Source organism: Chinchilla lanigera, unplaced genomic scaffold (genome assembly GCF_000276665.1).
Source record: "Chinchilla lanigera isolate Chin_1 unplaced genomic scaffold, ChiLan1.0 scaffold00007, whole genome shotgun sequence".
Classification (NCBI taxonomy): domain Eukaryota; kingdom Metazoa; phylum Chordata; class Mammalia; order Rodentia; family Chinchillidae; genus Chinchilla; species Chinchilla lanigera.
Genome location: NW_004955408.1, coordinates 32,747,051 through 32,769,045, shown reverse-complemented (window position 1 = coordinate 32,769,045; position 21,995 = coordinate 32,747,051). Strand labels below are relative to the sequence as shown.

At 39.2% G+C, this 21,995-nt stretch overlaps 2 pseudogenes; one reads left to right on the top strand and one right to left on the bottom strand.

The window, feature by feature from the left end:
- Nucleotides 1–14,802: 14,802 nt before the first annotated feature.
- Nucleotides 14,803–18,855, top strand: LOC102003840 (annotated as a pseudogene).
- Nucleotides 18,856–18,961: 106 nt separating this feature from the next.
- On the bottom strand, nt 18,962–20,333 carry LOC102017634 (annotated as a pseudogene).
- Between the last annotated feature and the right edge of the window lie 1,662 nt (nt 20,334–21,995).

Here is a 21,995-nt window from a genome sequence, read left to right as displayed (position 1 = left end):
ATGATAATAATAATAATAGTAATAATAATAATAGATAGATAGATAGATAGATAGATAGGAACTCTCAAGAGTTTCAACCTCGAGCAGATGACAACACTTTCACTGGTCTGATGGGATCAGACTAGGCCAGACCAGCTCCCTTCTTCAGTCATGGCAACTAGTACCCTTGCCTCTCAACCCTCCTGTCAGGCACAAACTTGCGGCCTGAAAGGACACCTCCTGTGTAAGACAGTCTTCATACCACTTCTGGGCAAGTTAGAAGCCCTCTTTTAAAAAGCACTTCAGATTAATGAGACTTCCAAGCTGCCTGCTGGAAAGGCACAAAAGCTCTGCTGCAATATCTGGCAGAAACGTTATAAGAGAGAAACTTCATAAATTTCTTGATGCCATTGGCTTCTATAGAATCTGGATCCTTGAGTTCACAAAAACAATGATGCTTACTCAGACTGTCAGTCCCTGGGAGTGCCCAATGCACTACCTGTGCAAATACTTAGGTCTCTTAGCTAAGGGCTACTTCCCCTCTTTGCTTCCACACTCTAACAACCACTGTCCTTCTGACCAAGAAAATAGACAAACTTCCCTTAGACCAAGACTTAACTATCCAGGTGCCACATGCTGTACTGGGATGAATGGTTCTAAAAATGGACCCCCTGACAGATGCTGAGTATATCCTATTTACAGATGGAAGTAGCTCCGTTAGGACTGAAGTCTGACAGGCTACATATGCTGTGGTCACCTCAGTCAAAGCTATTTGGCCAAAACTCTCCTATAGGGATGATCTGCTCAGAATAGTGCTTCCTGCTGCTGTTTGGAAAACCTGCCACCACCAACACAAAATAATCCAGTCCAGAGGCCTACACCTCTCTGGGGATCCAATGGACTGAAACATCAACCCTAACCACTGGACCTATACCCACCAATGTTCTGCAAGCTCAAGCTGCTGTGCTGGCACTCATACCCCAGCAGCCAGCTCAGGCTTCAGTGTCTGTGTCACCAGCCCCGACCTCCCTTTCCTTACCCATGCTGAGAAGACAATAGAAGTTTGTAGGGTCCTGCTGTAAAAACTCTTCCTTAGATGTGGCCTACCCTTGATCGTTGACAATGATAACAGGCCTGCATTTGTAGTAGAGGTAACTCAAAAATTTGATTAAATAAAAACTACATAGAGGCCACAAACCTCTAGAAAAATTTTTAAAAACCCTGTAACTCACACACATATATAACTCAGGTGCATATTAACTGCCTCTACAAATTTCAGGAATCTAGCCTTAGATCTGCAGAAAAATTATCTGGATCAGACAGCTCACTCCAAAAAGACAACACACTCACTGGTCACTCTGGATGCTGACCAGTCCACTCATGGCTGAAGCCTGAGGACATTATTCACAGGACTGGTCTATATCTGTTCCCCTTGATTTTTTGTGTCTTTTCAGGCTGCTTTTCTGAGTCCTTACTTCCTTGCCCCTGCTAGCTGTGGTGTTTGTTAATTGACTTGGATTCTACTTACCCCAATCCTTGCTTCTCCACCCACGGGCTAGTTGTGTTGTTTTTTGTTTTCTTGCCTTAAACTCTATGGACAGTTGCCTCAAGAGAATAGAACAATCAATCAAACACTCAACCAAGATTTGATGAGCATCCAAGGCACATTGGACATTCTTAGATTAAATTAACTCCCTCACTACTTTGCCAGAGTAATGTTACCCTAAATTATGTCTTTTCCTAAAAACAACTTAGGGAAAAACTCTGTAATAAGATAATCTTGGGGAGCTTGGCTAGGGCCCATCTTTGGATCACTGACTGCTTCTAGTTGGGTCTTGTCTCAGAAGATCACATGTAATATGCTGCCTTGGTTATTTTTTTGTTGTTACTGAGACAAAGTATTTAACACCCAGAATTAAGGAAGGAAAGGTTTATTTAGCTCACAGTTTGTGGAGGTTATAGTCTATATTTGGTTGGCTCTGAGGCAGAAGATAGCAAAGCAGCAAGAGCAAAGGGGGGAGTGGCAGTGCGTGTAAGCCTCTTTTTCTCCCTTATATTGTAAGAAGGCTATTTTTACCCAGGGGGCAGCACTCAGGTAGTTAACCTTTTAAACTTTTTACATTGACACAATGAATAACATCCTAGAGCAGGAAGGGCATGTCCTTTTCACCCCAGGATGTAGAACTGCTCAGTCACTTAGCCAAAGCTCTAGACTTCCCAAGTTGACATAATGTATCAACCATAACAATCCACCCCTTGTCAACTTGGTAACCGACACATTTTTTTAAACCAGTTTTTAGATATAAAGGCATTATATTACATTAGAACCATAATATTGCACCCCCCCAAACACTCATGTATATCTCTTTATGTAAAAGGCATTTAGTCCATTTGTAAGAGTTGTCAAAGTCTTAACAGTTTTAGCATTGCTGAAGAGTCTAAGTCCCAAGTCTTCTCTGAGATGTAAGGCAAACTCTTGGCTGCGAGCCTCTGTATAAATGAAAAGTCAAACACTTTTAACATTTAATGGCACAAAATAAACACTACCATTTTAAAAAGTATAAACAGGGGGATACAGAGCATTGGGACCAAAGCAAGTCTAAAATCTAGTAGGGCTAACATTACCCCTTGTAATTTTATATGTAGCACCTGAAGTAACTTGTGGCATATCGTGAGCTCTAGAGGGTTTACATGAGTGTACCCCTATGGCACTTTTAGTGGTTATAGCTTTTATGGCTTCTCTCTTAGGCCCACTTTGCTCCCTCCTTGTAGCTTTTTTAGATGATCTATGGTCTTGGCTTTTTTAAACTTTTGAGGTCTCTGCTGCAGCTTTTGTTTTATACTTACAGCTTTACACACCGCCCTCTCAGGGTTACACTACCTGACCTCCCAGGCCTTCTTCTGAAATCAAGGTGGAAGCCTTTTTAACCTCAGAACTCTTGCATTGTTTATGTACTTAAAACCAGTGCCATGTGGATGATGCCAAGGTCTGCTTCCACCTGGAGCAGTAGTCAAGCTTTTCTCTCTCTTGGCCATAGGGGTTGAGTGCCTAAATTGCCAGGCACTCTGAATTTAATTTTGAGGAACAGATTTTTATGCCACCACCATTTTGGAACATGGTGCTCTGTGGCTTTTTTTTCAAGGCAAGATCTTTTGCCTTTGCAGTTTTGAGGTTGTAAAGGGTAAAGACTTGCTGCTTGTGGTGCCCTCAGGCCATCTTTTTATTTTTTTATTTTTATTTCTTTTAGCAATAGAGATCTCTTCAGCCTTATCTTTACAGTCTATAGCTTTATTGGAGCTTTTTTTTGACCAAACTCAATATGTTTTAAATCATCCTTTTGGGCTCTTTGTTCTTGATTTTTAATATAAATCTGGCTAAAAGCCCCCAACAATAGCCATGCCACTTCCCCAACATTTGACTGTCTTGAAATTTTTTTTGCCAGATTAATCAGTTTGCTGCCACCCTTAATCTCAGTATTAGGCAAAGTCTCTGGACATGAGCAAAATGCAGACAAACTTCTTGCCAAGCCATAACATACACCATCTGGAGTCCAACACCCATTGTAGTTTTTCCCAACAGAAACTTCCCGAACCCAGTCTTCACCAGCCGGATTTTTATCATCTGTTTGATCTTCTGAGATTTGACCAGAATCTCCCAAACAGAACAGCCGAAGGCGTTTGAGCTCTACTCTTTTAGGCGACATCTCTAAACCTTTCCAAACTCTTTCCACAAGCCATTTCTAAAGGCTCTTGAACCACATGGTCAGGTATAGTCACAGCAATGGCCCCATTCCCGGTACCAAATTTTGTCTTGGTTATTTTGTTGTTGTTGTTGAGACAAAGTATTTAACACCCAGAATTAAGGAGGGAAAGGTTTATTTTTTCCTCCGTTAAAATATAAAAAGGCTATTTTTACCCAGGGGAAAACACTCACATAGTTAACCTTTTAAACTTTTTACATTGACACAATAAATAACATCCTAGAGCAAAAAGGACATGTCCTTTTCACCCCAAGATATAAAACTGCTAAGTCACTTAGCCAAACCTCTAAACTTCCCAAGTTAACATAATATAACAACCATATGCCCAGCAAAGTTTTGCCAGGGAAACTAAAAGAAGGGGGAAATGTAATGGCAAATGCCACCCTCCCCAGCCCGTGTACTTCAGTTTCTTAGTTGCCCAGGTTCCTGTTAATATGCCAGTTGCTCTGTCTCTTAGAAATTGTTGATCACTGTGATGTACAGCTTGGTCACTATGGAGCACATTGTATAAACCAACCCCCAACTGATGACAAGGCATTCTGCCTCTGTACTTCCTGCTTGCTTATCTCATATAAGCCTTAGACCACCAGAGATTAGGGCCTGATATTTTGGGAGTGAGCCCAATCAGTGAGCATCAATGTAAAATAAATCTGCCTCCAAATCTTGGGTGTTGTTTCAGTGTTTCTGCTTGTCATTGCACTATCTTTCCCTGGTTACCAATGTATCATTTTTCATTTTCTAAAATTCTGGGAGATCACAGGTTTGTTCATGAGCCATTACACTGGACTCCTCTCATGAGCATGTTTGCTCTACGTAACCCTTTTTTTGGTGCTTATCAAAGCACCAATTTATAAAAACATGCCTTACAGCTTCTTCCAAGCAGAGTGGAAGGCTTCTTGCCACCCTAAGTTATTTCTGATTGTCCTGACTCTCCCTTTCTTGACACATCTCATAGCCCTAAAAATGGTCAAAAAATAACTGAAAATGAAATTCATAATTTTATTTTCAAAATTATCCTAGAGAACTAGGTCAGGAGGATTGATCCCTAAGTGTTTTAACAATCTGCAAGGTGCATATTTTAATGGTCTTTGCTATTAAAAAGCAAAAGGTGACCCTTCTAAACTAGTAAAGATAGTGACTTTCTTTGTAACAAATAGTCATTGCAGTCTGTGGCCCTTTACCCCTGATGTGCTTCCTCTGGCCTAGAAAGCAACACGTTCTGATCCATGATTATCTTTAAGGTCTAGTTCAGTGATGGTGAACCTTTTAGAGCTTTCAGTGACACAAATACCATGCTGTGGCATGCATGTCAGAAGTTCGCCACCACTGGTTTAGTCCATCAAAAAACCTCAATAATGAGAAACAGCTCAATTTTTTAATTGGGCAAGGAAATTGTGAATGAACACTTCAGTCTGCAAGATGCACAAATGGAGAGTAAGCACATGAAAAGACTCAGCAGTATCATTCATTTAGAGTACCTAAGCTGAAACCACTAGACACTACTGCCATGCATCTCTTAGAATGGTGACTATTAAAAAGACTGATTTGTGCCTGGAGTGCTCTGGGTAGAATTACAGGAAGGTGGGGCTGCAGGAGAAGAAGACTTCAGATGTATATGCTACTCTTTCAGTTTCTCACACCAGGGAAACAATATGATGTTTACACATGTGAGTCTGATTTATTTCACTTATGAATATGGTCTCTAGTTGCATCCATTTACCTAGAAAAGTCTTAAGTTTATCCTTATTTATGGCCGAGTAGTACTTTGTTGTGTAAAAAGACTACATTTTTTTTAATGCATTCCTCAGTGGATAGGCATTTGGGTTGTTTTCAAGATTTAGCTGTTATAAATTGTGCTGCTATACACATGGGTACACATATATCACTGTGGTTTGATGCTTTTAATTCTTCTGGGAAGATACCTAGAAGGGGAATAGCTAGGTCAAATGGGATCTCTAATCCTAGCTTTTTGAGAAATCTCCTTACTGATTTCCACAGTGGTTGCACCTGTCTACACTCCCACCAACGGTAGAGAAGGGTTCCTTCCTTCCCACAGCCCTTCCAGGATATATATATTCTAGTGATTTGTTGAAGACATTATGCATAATTTTTCAGATTAAAACAATCTCCAAAGCCTGCTGGAGGTGGATACCTGTAACCCCAGCACTGAAGGAGGCTGAAGCAGAAGGATTGCAAGTTCAAGTTCTGCCTGGGTAACTTGGTAACTTAGTGAGACACCGTCTTAAATTTAAAAATAAAAAAGGAGCTGGTTATGTAGCTCAGTGTGAAGGTCCTGGGTTCAATCTACAGTACCACAAAAACAAATAAGCAAGCAAACAAAAAACTGAGAACAATGATGTTAAATCAAAATGACTAGAGCTTCAAGTGATCATAGAGACCATTTGGCCAGATCCTTTCATTTTACAGATAAGAAAACAGATTTAGAGATGGGAAATGGTACCCACATAGTTAATTTTAGACTTGGCCCTAAAAAGCTGGTCTTCCAATTCCCAGTCCATTAGTTTACTTTGTTAGCTTTTGATTTTATCCTTGCAAATACCCTGTTCTTGAGTGTTATCATTCTGCCTGTGTTTTGTTTGTGTGTGTGTGTGTGTGTATGTTAGAAGAGAATAAACAGGTCTAAGAAAGGACCATCACTTCAGAGGCTACATCATAGCAATTCCTACCTCTCAGCACTCTTGGTCTATTCCTCTCCCATTCCTTTTTCTGCTTCCTTCTACTTGCTGTAAGTTCTTTGCATTTGCCAGGCACATTCAAGCCTCAGGAAGCCTGCATTGGCCCTCAGCCACCTACCAGCTTCTCTTTCAGATCTTTGTGTCAGTGTCATCTGGGTGAAACCCTCCCCAATTATACATTTACAGTCCTAATCCCTCCTGCCTTCCCTGCTTTGCCCTGTAATCAGATTGTGAACCAGGTCTGATGAATGAAGAGAGATTCCCTGCTAGAGGGCTAGCAAGGCTGTTTTTTTATCTATATGATCATGATTGAGAAAGGACAGTGACAGCAGCTTGAAATCATCTGGGGTTTTTTTCCTCCCTTTATCTGTAAGAATTTAGGACCCTCCATGCATTGCTAACCTACTCTTTGATCTGTGGGTTGAAGCGGACCTCTGTAAATTTATTGAAAGGCGAACTTCTTGGGGTTTATTTATGTAGGTCTCAAAAGTTTTAGTACCACTACTATCTCCTGCATCCCTTCTGTGTGGCACATACAAAACAATCCAAACAGAGTTTTCCATGGTAGGAATTATATCTCTGACGTATGTAAGAACTCACCACTTGCAGATATTGAAGAAGAAGCTTGACTCAGTTCACACAGCTCGTAAATGGCAAGGACAAAAGTCTGACCTAGAGCTGTATAGTTCAGAAACCGCCGCTGCTTCCATCTGTTTTGAGAATGTATTTCTACTTTTCTGTGCTCTCTCCCCAAGTAGAAGCAGTGTCATCTGGTGAGTACTGGAGCACGGAGGTAGAGAGGAAAGGGTATTCCATTTTACATCTTTCAAAAAGGCAAATCCCAGGAGTCCCACTCTACAGGTGGCAGAACTGAGGATGCAGGGATTAGATGACATATTCAGTGCTGAAAATAAGTCCACAGAAGAGTTGGGATGGAGGAATGGATACGATCAAAGTAAAAAAAATCGCAAAGAAACTGCACATTCTGTGCAATCACTATGCACGAATAAAAATATAAAGAATGGGATGAGAATCCCAAACTTCTGCTTCAAAGAAACTTTGATATTCCCATCCCCTTCACACCAGAGTCGATTTTCATGTAGCCCTGGATGTGTGAGCAAGCAAATGGCCCTTGCAGACACTTAGAAGGGCGAGAAAGCACATGAGATCTCTGAGCTGTTTTCCACCATTTGCTCTGTAGACAAAACAAAATTCCTTCACACGTTACCGCAGGCCTAAGTTCCAATGAATATTTGTGTCTACGTCTCAGCCTCATTCTCCCCAGCTAGATGCCCAGCATTTCATTAGGCTCTAGAATCAGATGCAACACTTGCTTGGTGTTGATTCTGTCTGAAAGATGCTGTCTGAAGACCTTCTAGGAAAAATTCTGAAATCTTGGTTTCGTACTTTCATGAGTTCCCCAAAATCAGAGGTAGAGAGAAGATATATGGGTGAAGGGAGGCTGTGTCCGAACATGTTCATGAGATGCCCCATGGTTCTGGTAGGCATGATTTAACTTACTCTTGTCTTTCTGAATCTATGATGCCAGTGCTAACATTCTTCATTGGTAAAGGGAGACACATGCTTCTCAGCAGAGTAAGATGGATGCGTACCATGCAGACATACATTTCCGGGGAATATTTTCATCTGGACAGACTGTGGGTCTGTTATACCTAATGTTACAGCTGGCAGCAGACAGAGATGTTGGTTAAGGATAGTCACAGATTGCTTCAGCTTCTCAAACTTACCAGCTTGTATAATCTTCCTGAATGATTATGAACCCCTGGGTTTCCTGCTATAGCTAGGGGATGAGATTCTCAGGAAAAGGCCTAGTTATATTCTGGCTCTTTCTTAAATATCTAGCCATGTTGAGTTGTCTAAATTACTGACATTCCTCTCTTAAACAGTGAGTTCTTCAAAAATAAGGACGTAATTTTACTGTTCTCTTTATCGCCAGTGTCTAGCAGAGAACTTGGCAGGTACTCAATACCTTGAGTGATCAGTTAAAAAAAATGAGATTTGAAGCTAGACAGAGAAGTATTTACCACTGACTGACTTCAGGAAATTTAGTTAGCATTTTCCTCACGTATCAGCTGGACTGATGTTACCTTCCTATAAGAGTGTTTTTAGCATTGAGTTAATGAATGGAGAAACAAAATGAGTGATTTTCCTTTAAATCCTGTGATCCAATAATACAGTCTGGAACACAGAATCACAGCACTGGAACACAGAATCCCAGAATTACAAAGCAGACCCATCTCTGCCTGGCTAAGCCCTAATCATAATTTGGATTGCAGTTTAAAAAGTTCTTCTCTAAAGTTCCTTTTTCTACTTCCTATCCCCATTTTCCTCTTCCTATGTGCCTTCCTATGTGCTGTCTAATATTGTATTTTCTCTGTTGTGGCCTTCATTACAACTTGTTTTTTTGCTTGCTGGAGGTTGAGCCCATGAGCCTCCCACATGTTATGCAAATGATCTACCACTGAGCTGTACCCCAAGGTTCAATTAACTTTTTAAAACAATTATCATATCTGATAGACCATAAACTCCATGAGGGCAGGCATAATGTCAATATTTCTCGCTGTCAGATTTAAGCACATAGTAGGTGCTTATAAAATATTGATTGATTGATTGTACAGGTAGATGGATAGATGAATGGATGCCTAGATGTATGGAATGTACATATAAGGAGTCTAGAGCTTAGGATAGATGATTGATTTACTCAAGATAGACTTCACATCTCTATATCCTTATACCACCGGTGCCTTATGAACAACCACTTTAGATTCTTAGTATTCATTTTTTCTTAAGATTTTGGTTTTTTATCCCCTATTTAAAAATTATACAAAACACCTGTAATCCCAGTACCTGGGAGGCTGAGGCAGGAGGATTGTTGCCAGTTCGAGACAAGCCTGGGCTACAAAGTGAGCTCAAGGCCAGCCTGACCTGCATCACGAGACCCTGTCTCAAAAAGACAAAAAAATTACACAAACACGTGTTCTTTCCTAGTAGACTATTTACAAAGTAAAGATGAGCAAATAGACAAAAAGAAAGGGAGTTTAGCAGGCAAGATGTAAAGATAACAAGAAAATTTTAAAGGAAATAAAAAATACATTATCTTAAAAGGAGCAAAAGTAAGACAGCTGACTTTTTCTTGACTTAAATTATGGAAGACAATGGAAGAACACTTTAAAAATATTAAATAAGTAACTGCTAACTTATAATTCTATATCCAGGGAAAATATTCTTCAAAAATTTAAAATAAAAACATATGCACTAATTTTTGGACAAAGAAGTTGTTTGTTAACCTCCACTAGAAATCTGACAAAAATAATAAATAAGAGGCATAAGCACAAGAAAGGAATACAAAACTGTCGTTATTCACAAATGATGTGATTATGTCCACAGAAAATTAAAAAATAAACTAGGGGTCAATCATTAGAATTAATAAGTGAATTTAGTGAAAACACAAATATAAGGTCAACATAAAAGTTACTAGTATTTTTACATACCAACAACAAATAAACTAAAAAATAAATAATATCAGGAACTGAGGGTGTAGATCAGTGGTAGAGCACACGCTTAGTGTGTGCAAGGCCCTAGGATCAGTAATCAGTACCAAAAATACAAACATACATACCTATGCACACAGACATACACACGTGTAATTCATGAAGTTTTATCTATTTTTTTAAAAGGAAGACAAGATGGAACAAAGAAAAAAATAAGAATACATTACCCAAAATTTCTATCACTGGGGGATAAACACCACTAGTGTTTGGAATACTTCCTTTCACACATTTTCCTAGGTGCTACATACATGTGAGCACATACACACACTTTAAAATATATATCTTTGAATGTAAGTTGAAAAATTTCATAGAGCAGGTGTTTAGTGTGACTCATCAAGGGTTTGGCTTTCTGGTGACAGTATCTAGGTGTCAGAGACCCTGCTCCCATGGAAAGGAAAAGGCATCTTCTGGACCGCAGCATGCCAACATGGGCTTCAAATCAATAACTCAGTAATAATGTTTGCTTTTAATCTTTCTATCCCCTCATTAGAGAAGAAGGATGGGGCTCATTTGAAAAGATGAGGTTCTGTTCTGTCTTTGAGTCTGGTTTCTCTAAGACTCCTAATTGCATCTGCTCTACAGGAGCATGGTTGCCCCGGAAGCCCTTTCATTCTAAAAGCTTTTTGCTCCAGAAACCTATCAGTGAAGCTAATGAGAAGGTAATAGAGCATTTTCTTCCAGTCCCAGGACCTACCCAGTTAGTTGGCTCTTCCTGGTAAATGATATCAGAGCCATAAAGATTCATCTTGCCCTGGAGCATTCTTGTAGCCAAGGAGTGTTTTTTTTTTTTTTTTTTTTGTCCTCCTGCCAAGGCAGATTTCCTGAGCTCTTATATTACAGATGGAATTTTCACTTCTACTTCTTCAGACACTGAGTTTAGGGAGAATGAGCCCTGCTTATTATTCAGATCCACATACCACTTCCAAGCAAAGATTTGTTATCTCCAGATGCTAGTCTACATTTACTCTCTACAGAGATTTATGGAGCCCTCTACTTTATGCCAAAGGCTATACTGGGCTGTGAAGTCACTACAGTGAGTAAGGTACAGCCTCTGCCTGCAGGGAATTTGGGTTTGGTTAGGGGCATGCACAGGTCTTTGCAGAGCATCATATTTGGAAATTGGGTAAGAAGGGAGTGGTGAAGAGGGGATCCTAATAGCGCTAGGAAATTAGAGCAGGTGGTTGAGAGGTGCTTAGGCAAATCCCCAAAGCCTCAAAATTTTGTGACTTACTGACATTGCTATAATCTGTATAATCAAGAGTAAGTCTTTATGCTCTCTTTACATAATTAATAAAGCAAAGTTGGAACATATTCAGACATCTAATAAGTAAACTGCCTAGCCCATCTTTAAGAAACAACTTCAAAATTTTATTTGTATTAAGGATTTTTTCTTTGCTTATTCCTGTCTTCATACACTGTGGAGAGTGACGAGGAAGCTGGTACAGAAGGAGTAGAAGCGGTAGCACAAGGCCCCCCAAACTCTCAGTCTAACCTAAAATAGAGAAGAGCAGGACACAGCCAAGTACTGGATGGAGGGTGGGTGTGTCCCTGTCTCTAGCATCACACATGCTTTCACTCCTCCCTGGGGCAGTGGTACCCTAGCTTCACTAAAGTGCTCAATTTGGGCACAGAAACAGGAGGAAAAGCCCTCCTTCCTGAGCCCCCTGGAAATGTCCCACTTCTTCTCTCTCCTCTTTATTGTGTGAGCATATTTATCACAAGGGTAACTTCAGGGAAGAATTTCAGGAATTTCTGGACATATTGGCTGTGAAAGATTTTCCTCTTTCTCCCTCATCTAGGACAGGTCCCCTTCCCTTCCCCAGTATATTCTCACTTATAAGGATGAAGTAAGTGGAGTCTTCCTTTGATAGGAACTCTGTTTAGTTGCTGTTTATTTTTTTTATGCAACTTTCAGCCTAGCCGGAAGGAAAGTTTTGTGCACTATTGTTGGGAATGTAAATTAGTAGAACCAGTAGAGAAAAAAGTGTGAAGGTTCTTCAAATAACTAAAAATAGAACCACTACATGATCTCTCAGTCCTGCTATGGGCGTACAACCAAAGGAATTGCTGGTGGTAGTATTTTTTTTTTCGGTACTGGAGATTGCACTCAGGGCCTTCACACTGAGCTCTCCTCACAGCCTTTTAAAATTTTTTCTTTCTATTTTGAGGCAGAGATTCACTATGTTGCCAAGCAGACCAGGCTTGACCTTGCAACCCTCCTTCCTCAGTCCCCCTTAGGGTGAGGGTTACAGGTGTTTACTACCATGCCTGGCCTTATAACATTTTCACAGTAGCTAGATATAGAATCAAACTAAATGTTTATTAAGGGATGAATGGAGGAAGAAAATGTGTGTGGAATACTGCTCAGTCTTAAAAAGAGAAATCTATTGTTTGTGGAACATAGACAATGCTAAGTGAAATAAGTCAAGCACAGAAAAACAAATATTATTTCACTTATGTGTGAAATATAAAACTGTTGAACTCATAGAAGCAGAAAGTAAAATGGTTACTAGAATTAATGGTGGGATAGAATTAGGAAGAAGGATGCAAATTTCAGTTAAATAGGAGGAACAAACTGAAGAGATTGACTATGTATCATGGTGACTGAAGTTAAAAACAATGTGTATTATTCTCAAAAATTGTCAAGTAAGTGGATCTTAAATGTTCTCATGACAAAAATATGTGAGATGTAGACATTTTAATTACATTTGTTTAACCATTTCACAGTGTATATATAAATCAAAGCACATCATTGCACACCATATATACATATCATTTTTGTCAACTATATTGTAATATAAAAGAATAAAAATGTTCAAAACCAAGATATTAAGCTATCCCACAGCAATGCTGTAAATCCTTTAAAGCCTCAGCTAGCTTGGAAAGTCTTTAAAGCTGTGCCTTACCCTCTCTCTATACCTAAGCCAGTACTAAGTACATTATAAAGGATTACTATATGTTTCTTGGTTTATTATGGTATGAAAAACAAAGCTCAGAGGAAAAGAGATTGGTTCTTCCTTAGGCTGATGAACTATGCTGTTCAACCTCAACAACTTCTTTGAGTTAAGACTCCATAAATGTTGCTTCATCAAGTTATTTTTATCTTTTTCAGAATATCATACAGTGCTACATTGCAGAAAATATTCACCCAACACATTCAAACTACATTTGTGTTTTCTGATCATTTCTGTTGAGTCTTTCCCTTTAAAATTGCCTGGGAAATTCTACTGGGCATCTTTTTGGACAGATAGAAAAATCTAGGCATCCTTTGCAAGGGTGTTATAGCATTTTTCATTCTACTCTCCTTCACTGACACAGTCAGAATAGTTACTAGGTCTTTGAGTGTGCATATGCGAACACTTATTCATCCCAGGAAGACCTGAGTTCTACTTGTTATAACATAGGTCCCTTAAAGGCAAACGCAAGTGTTAAAAAGTCCATTTAATTCATTACTTTTTTAATTAAAAAATAAACACAAGAAAAAAATACTGATAATTATACCATTAGTGGCTTTTGTTTTATTGGCACTTACGAAACTTTTAAATTAAAAACAAGCTTTATAGAAGAAAATTGCTCTTAGTATGGCACCAGAAAGAGTAGCATATTTAATCATATATTTAGATTTTTTGTGAATGCTCAGGGTGACTGTCAGGGTAGAGAGCTTGGTCTGTCTCATCTATTCAGGCCCAACAGAGCGCTACTCATTTCTCAGGGCTGAGTCCAAATTTTCATCAGTCAAAATGTGGAATGCAGAAGGAATTATTGATAGTCATGTCAGGTGAGTGTCAGATGGTACCATCTGACCAGGATAGGCGTGTAAGCAGAAGGCTCTGGAGGGAGGGCCTCTGTGGCTGAATGCAGGCAATGGCTACCTGGAAACAGTTCATTTGGCTGAAAGTGGATGATTCAGGAATTGGAAATGAAGCTATAGGTGTTGGCAGAAACTTTGGTAGCCAACAAGAGTGCCAAGGCAGAATTTTCAGGAAGAATGGGCCTCCTTTTAACTCCATAAAAGCCCCTTTCCCTGCAGTCAGGGACTGTGGGTTTTAACTAATAAGTTCCCATTCTATCTCCCTACAGTGTGTGTTGTGTACCTTTGAATGATGGTGCAACAAACAAAGAGAAGCCATTCAGATTCCTGCCTACCTGCACCCTTCGTGGGGACTTAGGCACAACTTAGCTAAGGAAGGTGCCAGACTTCCATCATGCCATACATCAACCACCATGGAACCACATATAAGGGCCCAATCAGCCACCTTGACCAGTGCTGCTTAGTCTTGGTGGCCAGATGGAGCAGCCTATTGCCAGTACATTTCAGTTTTTTAGTTGCCCAGGTAATAGTTCCTGTTCAAGCTCCAGTTGCTCCTGTCTCTTAGAAATGGCTGGTCACTGTGATAAATAGCTGGTCACTATGATGCACATTGTATAAACCAGTCCCCAATTGATGACAAGTCATTCTGCCATGACTATGCCATGTCCATTCCAGTCACTCACACATTCATTCAGCAGGGACTCAGAGGTTAAACATTCCAACCTCCCTTTCCCTGAGGGTGGCCTTAACTAACAAGAGTTGATCAAACTCTTTTTTCTGCTCAAACTGAGCAGGACTGACAAACTAATTGGGGCGCCCTCAGAGGTCTTACTGGAATCAGGTAGGCAGGCAGGCAGGCAGGCAGGCCACATCATCCTCCCTTTGTGGTCAGTTGTGAGCCACTCAAGTGGGAAGCCAGGAATTCTCCTCCAGATCTCCAAGGGGACTCGAGAAATCTCAGTGGTGCAACTTCTCTTTGGGACATGGAGAGGTCCTTGCTCTATCTGCGAGGGCCACAACTGGTGACCAAAAAAGCCGGCATGGTCGGTATTCTTGGCCAACAAACCGGAAGCAATGGCAAGCAGCAACAATGAAACAACACCCAGAATTTGGAGGCAGATTTATTTGATGTCAATGGGCACTGGTTGGGATCATTCTCAAAATATCAGGCTCTGATCTCTGTTGGTCTAGGACTTACAGGAGAAAAGCAAGCCAGAAGGACAGAGGCAGAATGACTTGTCATCAATTGGGGACTGGTTTATACAATATGCATCATAGTGACCAGCTACTTATCACAGTGACCAGCCATTTCTAAGAGACAGGAGCAACTGGAACTTGAACAGGAACTATTACCTGGGCAACTAAAGAACTGTACTGGCTGGGTGGGGGGCATTTTCTGCTACAGTAGAACATAATTTAACAAATTTCCCTTTCTGGACATTGTTATGGTTTGTGTCTAGATGTCCCCTAAAGTTTCATGCAGTCTGGGGGAGTAGACTTTTCAGAGGTGAATAAATTTAGAGTTTGTGATTGATTCATCGTCCAATGCTAGGATTAAGGGTGTGAGTGCTACATCTGCCCTGGGGTGGGTAGCCTGAATACGATATGAGAGACAGAAAGAGCCTTGTTTCTTCACTTTCCCTCTCTTGTTGCTTTTTCTGTCTTCTTCTGCTATGAATGGCTGCCCCTCTGCCATGTTCCACTGTGCCCTGAAGCCAGTCAATTATGGATTGATACCTCTACAAATTATAAGCTAAATACATCTTTCCTCCTTTTAACTTTGAGTGTCAGGTGTTTTGTCCCAGAAACAAGAGAAAGGTAACTAAGATACTTGGAATGTTTGTAGTCCATCTCATTAAAAACCCACAATGTAGACAACCACCTGTGTAGTTCAGTGGTACAGCATGTATCTAGCATGTATTAGGCCCTTGGTTTGATCCTAGCAACAGCTGTGTCTAAAAGAATTTATAGTTCTTGGCTCCAAATCTTCTATGGAAATGATACATGTTGAAGAAGCTGTTAAGTCCTCAGAAAGGTACATTTTCTAATGCTTGCCCAGAAAAATAATGGGAAAAGAATGCCCTGTCAGAGAGCAAAACCAAGGACCATGATGAACAATAGATTGGAGTTACTCTTAGGGAGTAAAATCAAATCTATTAAATAAATATTCCCTCCCCCCCAGCTCATGAACCTCTTACAATCACCTGCCTGGTAATATTCTGAATTACATCTTCTATCCTTATGTTTTCCAAATGGGAGTGCTTATTACAATTAAGCTAACTGTGGTTCACTCTTGTATAGAGTATCAAGGTGCATGAAACAAATAAATTTCATTAGTAGTTCATAGATATTTACAATAAAGTGATGTAGAGACTGATGTAGAGACTGGCTATATGTATCCATGGATTTCACATCCAAGGATTCAATTAATCAAGAAAAGAAAATATTTGAAAAAATTATGAACATACAGAACATGAGCAGTTCTTTAAACAATATAGTTTAGCAGCAAATACATAGAATTTATATTATGTATTATAAGAGGGGAGGGGAAGGGAACATAAAAATAATGAAGGTGTGTTATATAGCTGTACTAATTCCTATTTATGAATGTAATCATTATATACCTACTAATAAAAATAAAAATTTAAAAATATAATATACAGGAGAAAGTGTGTAGGTTAAATGCAGATACCACATTATTTTATGCAAGAGATTTGAGGATTTTCACATTTTACTATCTTCAAAAGTCTTAGAGCCAACACTCCATGGACAGTGAGGGACAAGTATATACACTCAGATATGAAATTTTTATCTCAAAGCAGTGAATGTGGACTTTTGGAGTTGTTTCCCTTTGTAAGAAGATATGTGTATATTTTTATGTAAAAGTGTCTGGTCATTGAATATTTGAGGATAAAAGGGTGGGGTATAAAAGACCTTTTATTATTCACAAAACTTATGCCCCTCGCTACAAGAAGATTATACCTGTAATGAGAACAGACATGACTTATGTCACATCCAGACAGAAGACTTTAGTCAGTGTGTGCTTGGGCATGCTTCCTTTTTTCCTCCATGATAAGTTAATATTTCAGAAGATTGTCTTGTCAATGTGGGCCCCACAAAAAAAGATGTGAGTCAGTACTGTGGCTGAACCACAGTGAATATACAGAGAACCGGAAACAAATGTTCGTGATTGAAAGGTACTGGGACTTTGGAGTCATTTATAATGGCCACATTGCTCAGCCTTTCATAACTCATGCAACTATGCTTAAAGTGCTAATGAGAAAAAAATGCAGCTTTCAAGCACTCACAAAGACTAAGAATTTATAAAAAGGAGAAAGATGTTCAAAAAAAGAACCAAATAGAACTTCTAAAAGTGACAATCTAATTTTATTAGTCAGATTTCTCATCACTAAAATATAATACCCAACACCCACAACTATTTTTTCATTTTTAGTTTTTTTGTCTGTTTTGTTTCCTATTGGACGGAATCAAAAGTAGTTGACATTTCTTTCAAGCTTGAACTACTAAATTTCATTCGTCTGAATGGTTCTATATTATCTTTTTTTAGTGGTGCAAGTCATTTCAGCTTACAGAGTCAGTCTCTACAAAGTACTTCTTCTGTCTGTTGCCATTCTGATGAAACAAAACTATTCATCATTAACTTATGTGTATTTTTTGCTATTAACACTTAACACATAAACAGACATCCATTATTTTTCCACTAAAAGAGTACAATGGTTTTCTCTTATTAGTATTGTATTTAAAAAGATTAACATTAAAAACAAATTGTTTTCTCTGAAATCAAACATTTTGCACATCTTAACCCTCCTTCCTCTTCTGCCTGCCTTCTTCTGCCAATTTATTCAGAAATTTCTTTAATTTCTGATATGTAATTACTTGGTAAGCCAGTGAGAGTTCATTTACCTCAGAAGTACAAAAGAATAAAGAAATCTGAAGGAAAGCCAGATCAGAAATTTGATCAAAAGCAAGAATTTAGACATGTGATACATATCAGCAATTTACCCCTATCTGGCTACTCTGATAGTGTTGTCCTTAAGCTTGCTGAGCCTTATGGAAAAATAAAGAATTATATATCTATGAGGATGAAAAGTCAGGGTTTCACTGAGATGGAGACCACAGAAGGTGCAATGGCAATGATTTACCATTGTCTGCAAAAAACCCTTTGATTTCAGGGGAGATGTGTTAAGGTTGACCTGTCCAAGAAATACAAAAAACTGGTACTGAGGATTCTAACCAGAGGGACTGATTTACTGAAAAAAGATAAGTCCCAAAAAAGGTCTTATTCTCCAGATGACAAAGACTCTCCAAGTGATAAGAAATCCAAAATAAATGAGAAGACTGAAAGCACAACTGAAGGTAAAGAACAAGAAGAGAAGTCAGGTGATGATGTTAAGAAAGCTACAAAGGATGACCAAACAGAACAGGAGCCTAATATGCTTCTTGAATCTGAAGATGAGCTATTTGTAGATGAAGAAGAAGAAGCAACTCTTCTAGAAAGCGGCAGTTCCATGGGAGATGAGACTGATCTTGCTAATCTAGGTGATGTGGCTTCTGATGGGGAAAAGGAGCCTTCAGATAAAGCTATAAAAAAAGATACAAGTGCTTCAGCAGCAGTGAAGAAAAAACTTAAAAAGGTGGACAAGATCGAGGAACTTGATCAAGACAATGAAGCAGCATTGGAAAATGGGATTAAAAATGAAGGAAATGCAGAACCAGGTGCTCAATCTGCTGAGAATGCTGGTGATCCCAACAAAGATACCCGTGAAAATGTAGATGGCCAAAGTGATGAAAACAAAGAGGGCTTTACAATCCCAGAGGAGTATAATATTGGACAATACCAGCCCAATGTTCCTATTGGTATAGACTATGTGATACCTACAACAGGATTTTACTATAAGTTGTGTTCACTCTTTTGTACAAATGAAGAAGTTACAAACAATACTCGTTGCAGCAGTCTTCCTCATTATCAGAAATTAAAGAAATTTCTGAATAAATTGGCAGAAGAAGGCAGTTAAGTGTTAATAGCAAAAAATACACATAAGTTAATGATGAATAGTTTTGTTTCATCAGAATGGCAACAGACAGAAAGAAGTACTTTGTAGAGACTGACTCTGTAATTAATGCTGGCATAGTTGTGTAACAATCCACTGCAGCTTGAGCATCTTCTGTAGTAGCCATTTCAATAAATGCCTCATTAGTTTCATTTAGAATCAGATGATCTGAAATAACTCCAAATGGTTCCACCAGTTGTAGCAGTTGGTATCTCAAGTTTTTCCCTTGCTGAAAATCCATGATGTGAACAACTCGGCTAGTTTCCACTCTGCCTTTCTGCATATGTCTCGGTCCTTGCAGGTTCCCATTTCTAGCACTCAGATTTCCTCTTGGTCCAACTGCTGGTCCACCAAAATGAAATGATGGAGGTGGTGGACCCAGAATTCCTAGTGCTGGCTTTGTAGACTCTGCAACATGAATGAATCACCAATTGTGTGTCCTGTATCATTGTCAGGATTCCATTTTGGGTAGATTTCAAGAAGAAGTTGGCATCGACGACTGTGACTTGCTCCATTGATATGTTGACTCCACTCCTCTTTAGAATGAACTGGCAGATCACATATAGATCACAGATGGGGATAACACTTTGGTAAGAGTCCATGGAAGTCTTCAATATTGCTACTTGGAGAAGTACCCCCTTTTTTTCTCAAAGAGAGATCTCTCTTGTAAGGCAATAGGACCATGTCCCATTCTCTCATACTCACTGTAAAATTTATGATAGTTATGTGAGTTCTCACCAAAAAAAGAGTCATCCCTATGCCTTTCTCCATCTCTTAATCTGTCATCTTCATAATCCATTCTGTCATAATAACCAGATTCTTGAGAATGACTTCCATGGTCATAATCAAGCACTGGGTTGAGACTAGGACCACCATCATCAAAACCATCTCTTCTAAAGTGATGTTTTCTTCCCAATCATCCCTAGGTACTCTGTATGGTGGCTCTCATATAGCAGACTTGCAATCTCTACCATAACTCAATGTAGGGCCTTCTTTAGTTCTCCTTCTAAGCTGTAGAAGGATTTGGGGCAAATTCTCAGGACTAATCTTGTCCTCTGGATAACTACTCAGTTCATCTAAGTCTGTAGCAGACAGACCAAAACTGGCCAAAATGTTACTAGCCTGGTCTGCATCTGCACGGTGTTGAGAAGACAAAGGGAGTGGACCTCTATTTCCATTGTTAAATATAGACTGCAAATTATGGGAAGAAGTACTAGCAGTACTAGCGCACTATGAGCTCCTGGTTGATTCAATGAAGAACTCATTTCAAGATTCATTAAACTAGCAAGGCCTGCAGTATCCTGGTTCATCCTTCCAAGAGATGCTGGCATACTTAAAGACTGGGTAGCAGCAGCAAGAAGGCCTATTCCTGCTGCAGACAGGTCACGCCCATGACCTTGTGAGTCCCTACCGAGAGATGACTGCTGGAATGACTTGGACATTGTAGAACTGTCGCTTGTCAGTTTTATAGATTTTTTGAAAATAATTTTAAAAGATGGCCAAAAAGAAAGCTCAAACGAGAAAGCTAGGTTTGCAAACTAGAAAGGTTGAAAACTTTCTAGGTTGCAAACTAGAAAGCTAGTTTGCTTCAAAAATGGTAATGCCAAAAAAAGGATCAATAAGGACTGTAGAATTTTCTTCAAGCTGCAAACCAGCAGACAGCTCTTAGGGAAAGGGAGAGGGAATAGGAGAGGTACCTCTTTCCCAGCGAGCGGGATGCAGAGGCTCCCACAATCCCCCACTGCAACTGCACTGGCAGCCATTTTTCATTTTTTTTTTTTTTTAATTTTTTCTTTATTTTAAGGATAAAAGGAGGGAAACATTAACAGACATACAACATTTTACAACATATCACAAGCACAATACAGACAATACAGAGTTCCAAACAAAGTGGTAGGGAATTAACAATGGTGGTTGTATTACATATTGATATCTTCAAAGTGGCTTCTCATGAAAACAGATATAGACATGCAATACTGGTCAACCAAAGACTCATTGACAGTTTCTTTCAGCATAGAAACAGCAGATAGAAGAACAACCATGTTATCTATCCTGTATATACATACATACAAAATTTCTCCTTCTTTCCCTTCTCTTTTCCCACATCCCAGAAGCCCTTTACTCTTCGGTGGTTTCCTATCATTTCACAGTGTCTATCATACCTCCGAGTTTAACTTAACTCTTTCAAGTTTTACACTAGTGACACATTTTTTTATGAGTGCAAGTTTGCAGTATATAATTACTACAGTCCTGGTAGGCAGTTGGTACACATTTTAATTCTTTTTTCATTCCCTCCCACTTGCATCTCCTGATCTCCTTCCCTTTTGCAAATGGCTTATCTCCCTATTTCCTGTTATCATGTATTTGCATTCATATAAGGAAGAAATAGAAAGATACAGGCAATATTTGAAGATGAAATAATAAAAATGACTGAGAAGCCAAAAAATCCTATGAAGGATAAGTAAAGAATAATCTACTCTAGACTTGTAACAACTACAACAAGTAAAAAAGAAAAAAAATTAGAAACACTTGAGGAAATAATTGATCATGTGCAACATAGCAACATTTATAGTATGTTAACGTTGACTTCTTAACAGTGGTGTAGCCAGGTGACAGTGGAATGTTATCTTTAAAGGTTGACAAAGTAGCTGCCAATCTGGAATTTACACTAAACAAAAAATATCTTCCCAAACTGAGGGAAAGTGAAATACATGTTTTCAGACAAACTAAAGCTGAGAGCGTTTGTTCAACTCTAGTGGATGATCACAAAAGGAAACAGTAAAGGACGTACTGCAGATGAAAGGGAAGTTATTCCAGAGGGAAGGCTTGAGATGCAAGAAAGAAATAAAAACACAGGAAAGGGCAAACATGGGTAAATCTGAACAAGTACTTATAGTGCTGTCACCTTGAATGACAACTGAAGAGTGATTCTCCACCAAACAAGGATGTCACATAGGAAGAGCTGAGTGTTGTGATAATACACGTGTTGTAGTGAACTGAGACTATTCAGAGAGGTTGAAGCAAGGGGAAGTTTTTAAAAGCAAAAATGAGGATTATTTATGATAAGATATTTTAAACAATAGTGTTTGGTAACATGCACTAAT